At 39.2% G+C, this 13,124-nt stretch overlaps 1 long non-coding RNA gene across 1 annotated transcript in view; it reads left to right on the top strand.

Annotated features, from left to right (window-relative positions):
- Positions 1-13,124, top strand: part of LOC141419194 (uncharacterized) — a 79,130-nt gene that overhangs the window by 1,489 nt on the left and 64,517 nt on the right. The gene's annotated exons all lie outside the window — the stretch shown is intronic.

Here is a 13,124-nt window from a genome sequence, read left to right as displayed (position 1 = left end):
GGCAATCTGATTGTTAATGCTCGTTTCCATAGACATGCCTTCGGATTTCATTCCAACTGGACCTTTAGCCCAACTCGTACGTGCGCCCAGAACTTCCTGTGAAGTCATTCGCCAACAATTTTTGTTGCCTTTTGACAAAATTAAACCATGTCTGTTGTATGTCATTCAAAACACTGGAGACTATATTTGGAAGCGCGTGTCCCCTTCAGTCCAGCCCTGCAGCGCCCTGCCCTTCTCCCACTAGTCAGCTTCCTGGAGACATCCTGCCCTTTTCTCTAGAAATGGATACACACATACATGGGTCCTATCAGCCCTACCAAAAAAGACCTACTTCTTCTCTAGTCGGCTTTAGTGATCCATATTTTCCTAAAAAAATTGTCCATCTCCTTTTCATTTTCAAATATACTGTCACAAGTTACAAATAATGTCTGCCACCTTATAATTTTTCATGCCCTCTGAAGCTGCGTGGCACCCCGTCCACATTCCTAACACTTCATCTGTGTTTTCCACCACCGTATCTCCAAGTTTTTAAACCCAGACTCACTGGAGAGCTGTTACTTTCATTGATCTTTACAAGTATAAATGTGTTTTGCAATATGCCTTTATCATTTAGTGTTTCCATAGTAGGACTTTTGGAAATGTTTTCACATAGTAGGCGTTATTTGTTATTACTGATCATTGTTGACGGAGCTCCCCCACAGAGGCACATTTATGTAGTCACTTCTGCAAGTCTTACCTTTCATGTCTTCTAGATTTCCCATCATACTTAAGGATGCTTCCACTCCAGAATCCTAAGACATCTTCTCTAACTATCCTGCTTATTTATAGTTTCATTGTTGCAGTTGAGATTATCAGCTCATCTACAAATGATATTTGCGCATAGGGTAAAGGAAGGATCTGACAAAGTGAAAAGCGAGCTGTCTCAACACCAATTCTGAAAAATCCACTCTTACATTCACTGATTTGAAATGCCACTTTTAATTGGACCATGCTATAGTTCACAAACAAACTCTGTTTACTCGTGTATGTTCTTTAATGTCAATCCACTGATGGGTTGCAATTATTTATTTATGTTAGGGTGGGCTTTTTCTACTTGTGCTAATAAATTGTTTTCTTTTTCTTTTTTTTAGTGATAGTGGGTTTTTATTAGCCTTGGCACAAGGTTATGCTAACCTTATAGAATTATTTCAAAAGCATTTTAGGTTTCCCTCTGGATTGCTTAAATTATTAAAGTAGTTGTCTGTTCATTAAGGGTTGACTAGAACACACTCATAAAACCACCTGTGCTTGATGGATTTTAGAAGGATAAATCTTTGATTTCCTTTTGAAATTAATTAAAGACTGTTGGAATAATCATTTTCTTACTCTTCTTGAATCAGTTTTGGGTAATTTGTATTTGCCTAAAAAAAACCATTTCATTTACATTTTCAAATTTATCATCATACAGTTATAAATTGTTCCCTCATAGTTTTTCATCTACCTTGAATATGATCCTTATCTCCCCCTTCTCTTTCCTGATGTTGTGTTCTCCCCCATTATTTTTGATGTTTATATCTAATGTTATTTTGCCCTCACTGAATTACATGATTTACATAACTTTCATTTTGTAGCCTATTTATATAGCCACTTAAAATACTCAATGACCATTTTCCCTCCTACTCAATGGACAAGAAAAACCACACGTGTTGTGTATTTGTGTTCAAATAACACAAGCACCCCTGAAATGTTACTGGTACATTAGTACCCTTTCTATCTTTGCTTAGTACTACAAGGCAGTATGGAGTATTGGTTAAGAGCACAGACCGTGGAGTCAAACTTTCTGTACTTAAATTACAACTTTCCCCTTAAGCAGTTATTGGCGCCTCTAGTGAGAACTAAACTTCTCTGTGCCTCAGTTCACAGAAATGATAAATCTGCTTCACAGAAGTGGGATGGAGACAGCTGAGTGGTACATGTAACATGTTTAGTGCAGTGCCTGTAGGGAGTAAACACAATATTTGCATTAGCTATGCTTGTCTGATCTATTAGTATTCAAATTAAGCTGTTAAAGCCTCCCAGGATGCTTGATTTTTTTTCTGCAAAACTTTATGAATTTATGCTAGATGACCTCATCTGCCATCTTTGAAGTGCTGGAGATTCATCCGTGTGCAAAGACACATGATCTGTCTTTGCAGAGGAGCCTTCTAAAGATTTGTCAACATCTCCTTGGGGAGGGGTGTGTGTGTGTGTGTGTGTGTATGTGTGTGTGTGTGTGTGTGTTGCATGCCGTGTGTCTCATATGGGAGAGTGTGACTCAAAGACTTTTTGCAAACCATTTCAAGCCTGCTTGGGGGAGGGCATCTCAGACACTTCTTCAGGGATGCCCCTTATGTGCTAGACCCATTCGATTAATAGCAACAACAATAGTGATAAAAATAATTGCTAATAAGAACAATAAAAGTTTTAGTACTCTCTATTATCAGTGATTTCCAGCCAAGACCACCAGAAATACACTTGTAGTTGACCAAATTGGCTGTGTCACTTGTTGCAATGATGGGGACACATACACATTGGGGAACTCTCAGGACAAAAGTGTTTAAAAAACATTTGCTAGAATTTGAGCTTTAATTGGGAGATTTGGAGGAAAGTCCACCCAGTCTTTTTTTGGGGGGGCAGTAACTGGGGCTTGAACTCAGGGCATCACACTTGCTAGGCAGGCACTATACCACTTGAGCCACTCTGCCAGCCCTCCACCCAACTCTTAACCCTGGCAGTTGGATCAGAAGAGAATCACCTCAAATGGTATTCTGATATGAAAACGACAACCATAAAATAATCCCTGCTCTCCTGGCACTCTGTCTTAAGTCAGTGAAAGTAAGTATTTATAGATCTACCCTCATAACAAATTTTTAAGTGTTGGTAACTGTAGGCACATTGTTCTACAGCATCTATCTAGAGAGGGGCCTGTGTTCTTACACAGCAAAAAGTCTGAAGGCAGGCAGGGATCATGATGGTACAGAGGCTCAACGCTTCCAAGGTCGGCAACAAAAGTCATGGCCTTGGCCTTGACTTTACCAGAAGGTTGCTGATTGTTCCAAGTATAATATCTGCTTACAACATGGCAATTTTCATTACTCCTTGCTCATGTTTAAATGTATCCTCAACCACACTGGATCTCATCATTAAAGAAAGTTGCCAGTGTTACAGCTGAAAATGTATCAGCTCGTGATTTTAATTCTCTTATGAACAATCAGGTTGAAATTTTAAGATGTTTATTGGCTACCTTTCTGTAAATTTTCCATTTATATCTTTTACATGTTTTTCTGTTAATGTTTATAAATCATAGTTTTGTGGGCCTTTTTTTTTTTTTTCTGGTACTGGGGCTTGAACTTAGGGCCTACCCCTTAGTCACTCCACCAGCCCTGTTTTGTGACGGGTTTTTCTGAGATAGGGTTTTGCAAACTGTTTGCCTGGGCTGGCTACAAACCGAGATCCTCCTGATCTCTGCCTCCTGAGTAGCTAGGACTACAGGCATGACCCACCAGCACCTGGCTATAATTCATCCTTTACTAGAACATACACTACAGTAAATAATTTTTTCATAATTTCCCTATCCAGAGAGAAAACCACTATTATCCCTATGAGTGTTCTTTCTCTCTCTGTCTCTATCTCTCTCTCTTGCTCCCCCCTTTCTCTCTCATCCATCCTACCCCATCCATCCGTTCATTTATCTATCTCTTTGATGATAATTTCCTTTGGATAAATATCTAAGGGTCAGATTTCTAACTCAATAGGTAATAAACAGTTTAAAATTGGAGTAAAAATTGTCAAGTTGCTCTTTGAAATATGGCACCAGTGTACTAGGATACATCCTCATGGGCCTATGGTAATACTATTTTTAAGAATACTTTCCAATTTGAGAGACACATTTACAGGTTATTTGTATTGCACGTATGCACGTGTCTAAGTGTGAATTGGTTATTCAGATCCTTACCCACTTTTCTATTTGATTTCTCTTATTAATTCTTAAAATTTCCTACATATTTTATATTTTTTCCTTAACCTGTCATGCATATTACAAATATTTGTGTTTAGTTTTATTATTTTACCTTTTGCCCAAAATATGTTGTTAAGTTAACTTGTCTAAATCTGCCTATATTTCCTTTTAAAATTGTTGCCTCAGTGTCATGCTTAGAAATTTTCTGGACTGAGAGTTTATAAAACTTTCCAACCTTCTGGTGATACTCTTATTTTTTTATCATTGTGCCAGGTAGGGGTATATTGGGGCGTTTACAAAGATCTTGCAATATATTAAGTATATCGTACTGGAATTCACCCCTTCCACCATTCTCCTTTGGTGATACTTTTATATTATAATTTGATATTGTACAATTATATTTAAGTTCCATCTAGTATATATTTTGTGAAATTAACTAGATGGGTATTTAAGTCAATTGTGTTGCAAATGAAAAACTAGTTTCCCCAATACAATTTTTAGAACTTATCATTTTTCCATTGTTTCTGAATATTACCTTTATCACATATTAAATTGCTACTAAAACTTGACTTTATTTATGAATTTCACATTCTGTTCCACTGATATATTTTCCCTCTATGTTCTGATTATAACAAGTTTGCAATACCTCTTTATTGTTTTTTCATTTTTCTTTTATTATTCATATGTGCATGCAAGGCTTGGTTCATTTCTCCCCCCGCCCCCACCCCCTCCCCTTACCACCCACTCCACCCCCTCCCTCTACCCCCCCTCAATACCCAGCAGAAACTATTTTGCCCTTATTTCTAATTTTGTTGTAGAGAGAGTATAAGCAATAATAGGAAGGAACAGGGGTTTTTGCTGGTTGAGATAAGGATAGCTATACAGGGAGTTGACTCACATTGATTTCCTGTGCGTGGGTGTTACCTTCTAGGTTAATTCTTTTTGATCTAACCTTTTCTCTAGTTCCTGTTCCCCTTTTCCTATTGGCCTCAGTTACTTTAAGGTATCTGCTTTAGTTTCTCTGCATTAAGGGCAACAAATGCTAGCTAGTTTTTTAGGTGTCTTACCTATCCTCACCCCTTCCTTGTATACTCTCGCTTTTATCATGTGCTCAAAGTCCAATCTCATTGTTGTGTTTGCCCTTGATCTAATGTCCACATATGAAGGAGAACATACGATCTTTGGTCTTTTGGGCCAGGCTAACCTCACTCAGAATGATGTTCTCCAATTCCATCCATTTACCAGCGAATGATAACATTTTGTTCTTCTTCATGGCTGCATAGAATTCCATTGTGTATAGATACCACATTTTCTTAATCCATTCGTCAGTGGTGGGGCATCTTGGCTGTTTCCATAACTTGGCTGTTGTGAATAGTGCTGCAATAAACATGGGTGTGCAGGTGCCTCTGGAGTAACAGTCTTTTGGTGTGATACCTCTTTATATGTGGTGGGACAGGTTTCTCCTTAAAACTCTCTCCAAGATTCCTGAATTTTACCAAGGTTACACTTACAGACTAACTCTACAATCATCATGTGATGGATTTTTTTTAAAGAAAGCAGTGCCATCTGATGGGATTATGTTGAATTTTTTTATTTGTTGCAATACCAATTTGCCCTTAAAAAGACCATCTTCCTAGCAGCATGCTATCCTTTTGAAGTACATATTTCCTGCTAAACTGATTCTTTAATATTTTGTTTTTTCCTACTGTAGATTATGATTTTTCTTCCATTTTTCTAACTTAATACAGTTGAAATGTAAGACAGCTATTCATTTTTATGTATTCATTTTGTAATTTGCCAGTTTACTGGGCACTCTTAATGTTTTGATTGACTTTCTTAGTTTTCTAGGTATATAATCTTATAAAAAGCAAATAATTATCTTTCCTCTGTATGATACATTTTTCATATTTCATTTCTTATCTAATAGCACTTCTAAGCACTTTGGAAACTAAATTAATTAAAAGATATGAGAGTGGAAATTTATTCTCCATTTCTGACTTTACTGATAAAATGGGTTAGATAGATGGTCTGATATTGCCATCCTGGACTGGAAGGCATCCCTAGAATTTACTGATGATAACGATCCTTTGGAAGATTCACGCATGATGTGATGATCTTATGTATGAAGCCAGATGTTCTCGAAACAGGAGTAATAGTTACCTTCTTTCAGTGTCCTAAATAAAAGATTGCATTTTTTATCAAATAGTATTTTCTTGTCTAATCATTGTGAGATGACTTTCTCCCTGTGATGCTCACTATTTATTTGCATAAGAGCCCCGTGAGTATAAGAAATATTTCCTGAGAATAACTCTTATCTCTTTATCATTTATAAAGGCTGCTTAAACTACCCTTTCTGGTTCATTCAGCTAGTGATGAGACTCACTCACCCAAGGGACATTGTATTGTGAAGCAACCAGTATGCGTTCCATCACAGAACAAGGCTTTCTGAGCACAGAAACCTTCCTGAAACCACTCAAAACCTTGGGTACCAGCCTATGTCAAGCAATGACACTGATGTAAGATGATACCCAGTGAAGGCACATAGCTGTATATATCAACTATTACTAAATATTATGAGTATGAATTTGCCTGTAGACAATGGTTTTTCCATGCTTTAGACAGAGCATACCAGAGTGAATGGAACCAGAAATTTCTTTTTACCTGTGCATCTCCCTATTCAGCTTCTTGGGAGCAAAGAACTCCTCAAAAGCTTAACACCATGAAGACCTGCAGTGAGTGTGTGATGAATAAACATGTGTATGCTTCAGTGCCACTGCTCAGATGAGAGATCAAGGCATAACCTATCAGAGACCTTTGGGCCCACTTTGCAGCCCATTTTCCAGAAACTGAAAAAGAAGCTGTAATTTCTTCCCAGAAGGAAAAATCACTTAAAGGTGCATCTCATTCTTCTTGCCTTTGACTCCCACAACTAACTGGGTAGTGTCTCTCATGCCCAGTTTCAGCAGCTGTTTCCTCTGGAAAGACTTTGTACTTGGGGTCGAATGTCCTGAGTCTCATATTCTCTCTCTCTCTATGACCCTGCTCATTACAAAGGCTGTGACCTCAACCCAAGGTGTGGACTTGGGAATACACACACACACAGGCGTTTCTGCCCTTGAAAATGTATTTCTAATTGTGAGTTCAAAGGTATTATTTCTGGGAAGCAAGTTAGGAAGACATCTTGGAAGACTGGAATCTTCACATCTAGTGGTGTGCTGGTGAGTGCAACTGGTTCTCTGCAGATGAAATGGTTGTACATGTGATGCATAGGTGTGTATGTGTATATAGGTGAGTACCACATGTATAAAGGTTTGAACTTTACTGGTGTCAAGGATGTGTGGTGCAGTATTTACAAATAATAATAACAAAATACACAAGTATGTTTGTAAATTTTATCTAATGAATGGATTTTTACAGAGTGGCTCCATTAATTTTTGACAAAGTCTTGTCTTCCTTAAGTCAACCTATGAAGCAATTCAACCATAATTTGACAAATGTAGTCACATCTCAATCCATTAATCATTTTTCTAGAAAATTTACAGTTATCACCTCATATATGTGACCTGGTGTTGACCGTTTCTCACCCTCATACAAATTACATTCATTAAACTAAAACCTGCCTCAAATTCAGCCTGAATTTTAAGTTTAACCTGTATTATTAATATTTTTCTCCCCTGCTTACTTTCTGAGATGTAGACAATGAAGAAGGCAATAAGTCAGGCCCAGATTTATTGCATTTTCTGATTCTGTGTGTGGAATCTTCTGTCATGGACAATTTCAAGCTACTAATGAAATATCACTGAGGGCAGAGTTGGGGAGAGTTGCAAACTGTTATTGCCTACATCCTCAAAAGCATATACAATGATAAAAATGTTCTAAATACTTAAGAAGGGGTAGATTTCAAGTATGTATTGCCTTTGTTTTTAGTAGATATTACTTAATTACAAGTTGTTATAACAATTTTAAATAATGACTATGCTTTAATATCAGGCTGGTAAAACTCCAGAAAATCTGACAATCAGTTGTCACAAACTGTTACAAGCAAGATCCAACACGGTCCTATCCAATATCCCCCAAATCATAGACAGGCTGAGGTTGAAGAATCCTCAGCAGTGACAATAGTCCAATTCACATTTTGTGTAGATGGGAAAACCATGGTCCTAGGATTGCTAAAGATTGCAGTTACAGCTGTCAGTGAAAGAAATCTCAGGTCCCCAGAAACTGATCCAGAACTGTCTACTCTACTGCTTGTCCCTCAGTGTGGGTCACCAGCCTCACCTGTGAGCCTGTGAGTAACAAAGACTCCCAGGCCAACCCAAGACGCTGCTGGATCGGGATGACAAAATCCAGGTGATTCTGTGCACAATTAAAGTTAGAATTTCATAGCAGCAGTTGTGATGCAGGTTGTCCATTAGAATCACATGGGGTCTTAAAAAGAAAAATCCTCCTTCTTAGCCTCACACACTGAGTAAATGGGGTAGGCACTGAGCATGAATGGTTTTGAAAAGAGTCCCTGGTGATTTCACTGTGAAGCCTGGAAGGAAGCTCTTGGTGGTACCACATTTCTTCCTTGATGCCCCAAGCTGCTGAGGCCAACCATTGCCAAGAAGCAGGAGTGAAAGAGACCACACCTGGAGATGACATGTGCTAATGATTCAGGTGATGGAAACCATCTTGGACAAAGTTTCCCAACTGCATCCACAACTCCCAGAAGCCCCATTTCCTCCCAAGCAGAAGGGGGCCTGACCCCTTGGAACTTTTTATCATCATCCTGTCCATATGGGAAAAATCAAAGTTGTGAGAAAGCCAGCAGAGGCTGACAGTGGTCTTTTTATGCCACATTTATGTCTCCATCTCTCCTCCTGATCTTTTCTCTTTGCTCTAAAGAGACGGCATTGAACGTGTCATCATCACCCAAAAGCAACAATGCTATGAATGCTGTCTCCATTCCCACCCTCTTCTAAAGGCTCCTACAGAAACTGTTTAGTCTTTTCAGATGTAAAGTACTTTATAAAAATATTCAGCAAAAATAAATGTCCCTAAATAGCCACTGCATCCAGTAGAAGGCATGGTCACCAGGGCTCCTCTGAAACTCCTAAAATAGAGTACGTGCTTGCAGTTGCCTCCAAGGAGTGTCCTTGTTTAGCTAACCTAGTTAGAAGCTGTGAGCTTGTGCTTTTGGTCCTGTGAGAGCCTTGTGTTTTTTAAATAATCTTGTCTAAAAACCTTCTCTTCTCCCAAAGGAGGCTCAGAATATGCAAATTTGCAGAAACTGGGATTCAAGAGCTGGCCTTTGAGAAGATGCAGCCCTTGCTTGCAGACCCCTAGGGGAGCACTGTGTAGACTTGGGCTGGGGGTGGTGCTTGAGCAAAGACCCTTGACACCCTCTCCATGATGCTTCCTTGGAGCTGCATTTCTCTGCTGGTGGTGTCTGCAAGATGGAGCTGTGTTCTCTACGGACTGCTTGTCTCTGTCCTGATATATATATTTTTTGGTCACTCCCTTTAAAACAACAAATGTGGAAAATTAAGTCCTGCCTTTTTTTTTAAATTGTTTTATTATTCATATGTGCATACAAGGTTTGGTTCATTTCTCCCCCCTGCCCCCACACCCTCCCTTACCACCCACTCCGCCCCCTCCCTCTCCCCCCCAATACCCAGCAGAAACTATTTTGCCCTTATTTCTAATTTTGTTGTAGAGAGAGTATAAGCAATAATAGGAAGGAACAAGGGTTTTTTGGTTGAGATAAGGATAGCTATACAGGGCATTGACTCACATTGATTTCCTGTGCGTGGGTGTTACCTTCTAGGTTAATTCTTTTTGATCTAACCTTTTCTCTAGTTCCTGTTCCCCTTTTCCTATTGGCCTCAGTTGCTTTAAGGTATCTGCTTTAGTTTCTCTGCGTTAAGGGCAACAAATGCTAGCTAGTTTTTTAGGTGTCTTACCTATCCTCACCCCTCCCTTGTGTGCTCTCACTTTTATCATGTGCTCAAAGTCCAATCCCCTTGTTGTGTTTGCCCTTGATCTAATGTCCACATACCTCACTCAGAATGATGTTCTCCAATTCCATCCATTTACCAGCGAATGATAACATTTTGTTCTTCTTCATGGCTGCATAGAATTCCATTGTGTATAGATACCACATTTTCTTAATCCATTCGTCAGTGGTGGGGCATCTTGGCTGTTTCCATAACTTGGCTATTGTGAATAGTGCCGCAATAAACATGGGTGTGCAGGTGCCTCTGGAGTAACCTGTGTCACAGTCTTTTGGGTATATCCCCAAGAGTGGTATTGCTGGATCAAATGGTAGATCAATGTCTAGCTTTTTAAGTAGCCTCCAAATTTTTTTCCAGAGTGGTTGTACTAGTTTACATTCCCACGAGCAGTGTAAGAGGGTTCCTTTTTCCCCACATCCTCGCCAACACCTGTTGTTGGTGGTGTTGCTGATGATGGCTATTCTAACAGGGGTGAGGTAGAATCTTAGTGTGGTTTTAATTTGCATTTCCTTTATTGCAAATAAAGGGATGGTGAGCATTTTTTCATGTGTTTTTTGGCCATTTGAATTTCTTCTTTTGAGAAAGTTCTGTTTAGTTCACTTGCCCATTTCTTTATTGGTTCATTAGTTTTAGGAGAATTTAGTTTTTTAAGTTCCCTATATATTCTGGTTATCAGTCCTTTGTCTGATGTGTAGTTGGCAAATATTTTCTCCCACTCTGTGGGTGTTCTCTTCAGTTTAGAGACCATTTCTTTTGATGAACAGAAGCTTTTTAGCTTTATGAGGTCCCATTTATCTATGCTATCTCTTAGTTGCTGTGCTGCTGGGGTTTCATTGAGAAAGTTCTTATCTATAGCTACTAACTCCAAAGTAGTTCCTACTCTTTCCTGTATCAACTTTAGAGTTTGTGGTCTGATATTAAGATCCTTGATCCATTTGGAGTTAATGTTGGTATAGGGTGATATACATGGATCTAGTTTCAGTTTTTTGCAGGCTGCTAACCAGTTTTCCCAGCAGTTTTTGTTGAAGAGGCTGCTATTTCTCCATTGTATATTTTTAGCTCCTTTGTCAAAGATAAGTTGCTCATAGTTGTGTGGCTTCATATCTGGGTCCTCTATTCTGTTCCACTGGTCTTCATGTCTGTTTTTGTGCCAGTACCATGCTGTTTTTATTGTTATTGCTTTGTAATATAGTTTGAAGTCAGGTATTGTGATACCTCCTGCATTGTTCTTTTGACTGAGTATTGCCTTGGCTATTCGTGGCCTCTTGTGTTTCCATATAAATTTAACAGTAGATTTTTCAATGTGGAAAATTAAGTCCTGCCTTTTAGTGTGATTCCTGCCACAATCTAGGAAGGAAATGGTCTCTGTTTCACCTGTTGCAGAGGGCAGACCTGTGACAGAGTAGCCAGCTATACTTCTCATGGCTCACCTCTCAGGTGACTAAGACAGTGAGTAGAGTTAAAGCTCATTCTGCTTTGCCGGGGACTTTCACAATTAAGCACTGAAGAGCCCAGTATCCTGAGAACCTTCTCAGTCCTGGGAAAGCCAGAAAACTGGTCCCCCTTGGTGGCACCCCAAAGCTACTTCTCTTAAGACCTGGAAAAGTAGGCTTGGCTGAGCTATTATGATAGAATTTTGTAAAACTTACAAACAAAACAGGTTTGACGTGCATGAAATCTGCAAGAGACCATACCCAAGGCAGCCAGTACTGAGAGTCCCAGGAGCCTGAGGCAAGAACAGAACAGAGCCTGCAGAGGTGAAAGGCACAGGAAAGTTCAAAGGAAAGAGACTGACACCATGGTCCTAAACTAACCATGACTGCCACATCGCAGGTTCAGTTTCCCGGATGAGTCAGGGACTGCTACTGACTGCTACAAAGAGACTCTTTAAAAGAACTAAGTGAAAAGGAAACTGTTAAAGCTTATTCTTTGTCATAGAACTGATGTCCTTATACTGAAGAAAGCTATGGAAAAGTTTAAGATCACACAAAACCAACACTCTAAACAAACCACTTTTAAATATTGCTATATAAATATCCTGAAAAAAGTTAGGAATCCATGTGATCCAGTCCCAGAACTGTTATGTTTAGAAAAAAAACTACTCTCCAAAAGTTATCAAAAGTAACTGAGAGCCAGGTGTGGTGTGGTACATGCCTGTAATCCCAGCACTAGGAAGTCTGAGGCAGAGAATCCAGAGTTCCAGAGTTTTGGGCTACCTAGTGAGAGCCTGTCTCAGTGAAAGTTCTCAAGAAAAATCAAAGGGAATTCAACTTATAATTCATAGAAACAGTTTAAAATGTCTTTCCCATTCCCATTCTCTTGGCACCTCCTAGACCCTGCAAGATTCCCTAACGTGCTCCTAACCCCTCCCTCTCATCTTCCACCAAAAATTCCACCATGAACTTCAACATCGAGGTGTTTCTCTTCCTTCTGCCGTCTTCCCTCTTTTTAAAGCCTCTCTTTTCTTCTAAGAGGCTCTGCTCCCACTCCCAATATTAAACTAATTCAACTTGTTCCACTCCTGGCAATTCATCATTCCTTTCTACCCATTCCCCAGTTCTTCCTGGAAGGTTCTGAGCCAGCAGACACATTCCTTCCTTGGAAGCTGGGGAAAGAGAAGAGGCCAAGCTACTAATGGCAGAATATTATTTCATGGGGAGGGGAAAAAAATATTCCAAATGCCTACAATGTACTATCTTTCAGAAAAAAAATTGTATGTGCATCTTTTACAAAATTGCATTTTGTAGTCTATAAAATTTACATTATATTCATTCATTCATTTTTTTCAGCAAATATTGTTGTGGGTTTATTATGTGTCTGACATTGTCACTGGGGAAATAGCAATGGACAAAATAGGCCAAAATTAATGCCCTCCTGAAGCTTAGTAAAATGCAGAGACAGACCACATAAAAGGAAGAAATTATATATTAAGTTAAGAGGTGATGAATACCCTGTATTATTTTTAAGCAAAGTGAAAGTGAGTCAAGAGTGCCAGACAGAAGTGAAATATGGACAAAGGCATGAAGAAGAAAGGGAGAAGTGGGCAGACTAGGGGAAAAACATTCTTGGCTGACAATGCAGGCATGAGAAAAGCTCAGTCTAGAATGTGCTTGCCACTTTCCAGAAAGCAAGCAAGTCAGTGTGGCCGGAGC

The sequence above is a fragment of the Castor canadensis genome, chromosome 19 (genome assembly GCF_047511655.1).
Source record: "Castor canadensis chromosome 19, mCasCan1.hap1v2, whole genome shotgun sequence".
NCBI lineage: Eukaryota > Metazoa > Chordata > Mammalia > Rodentia > Castoridae > Castor > Castor canadensis.
Note: the sequence above shows the minus strand (reverse complement) of the source record. Positions and strands in the feature narration are given on the sequence as shown.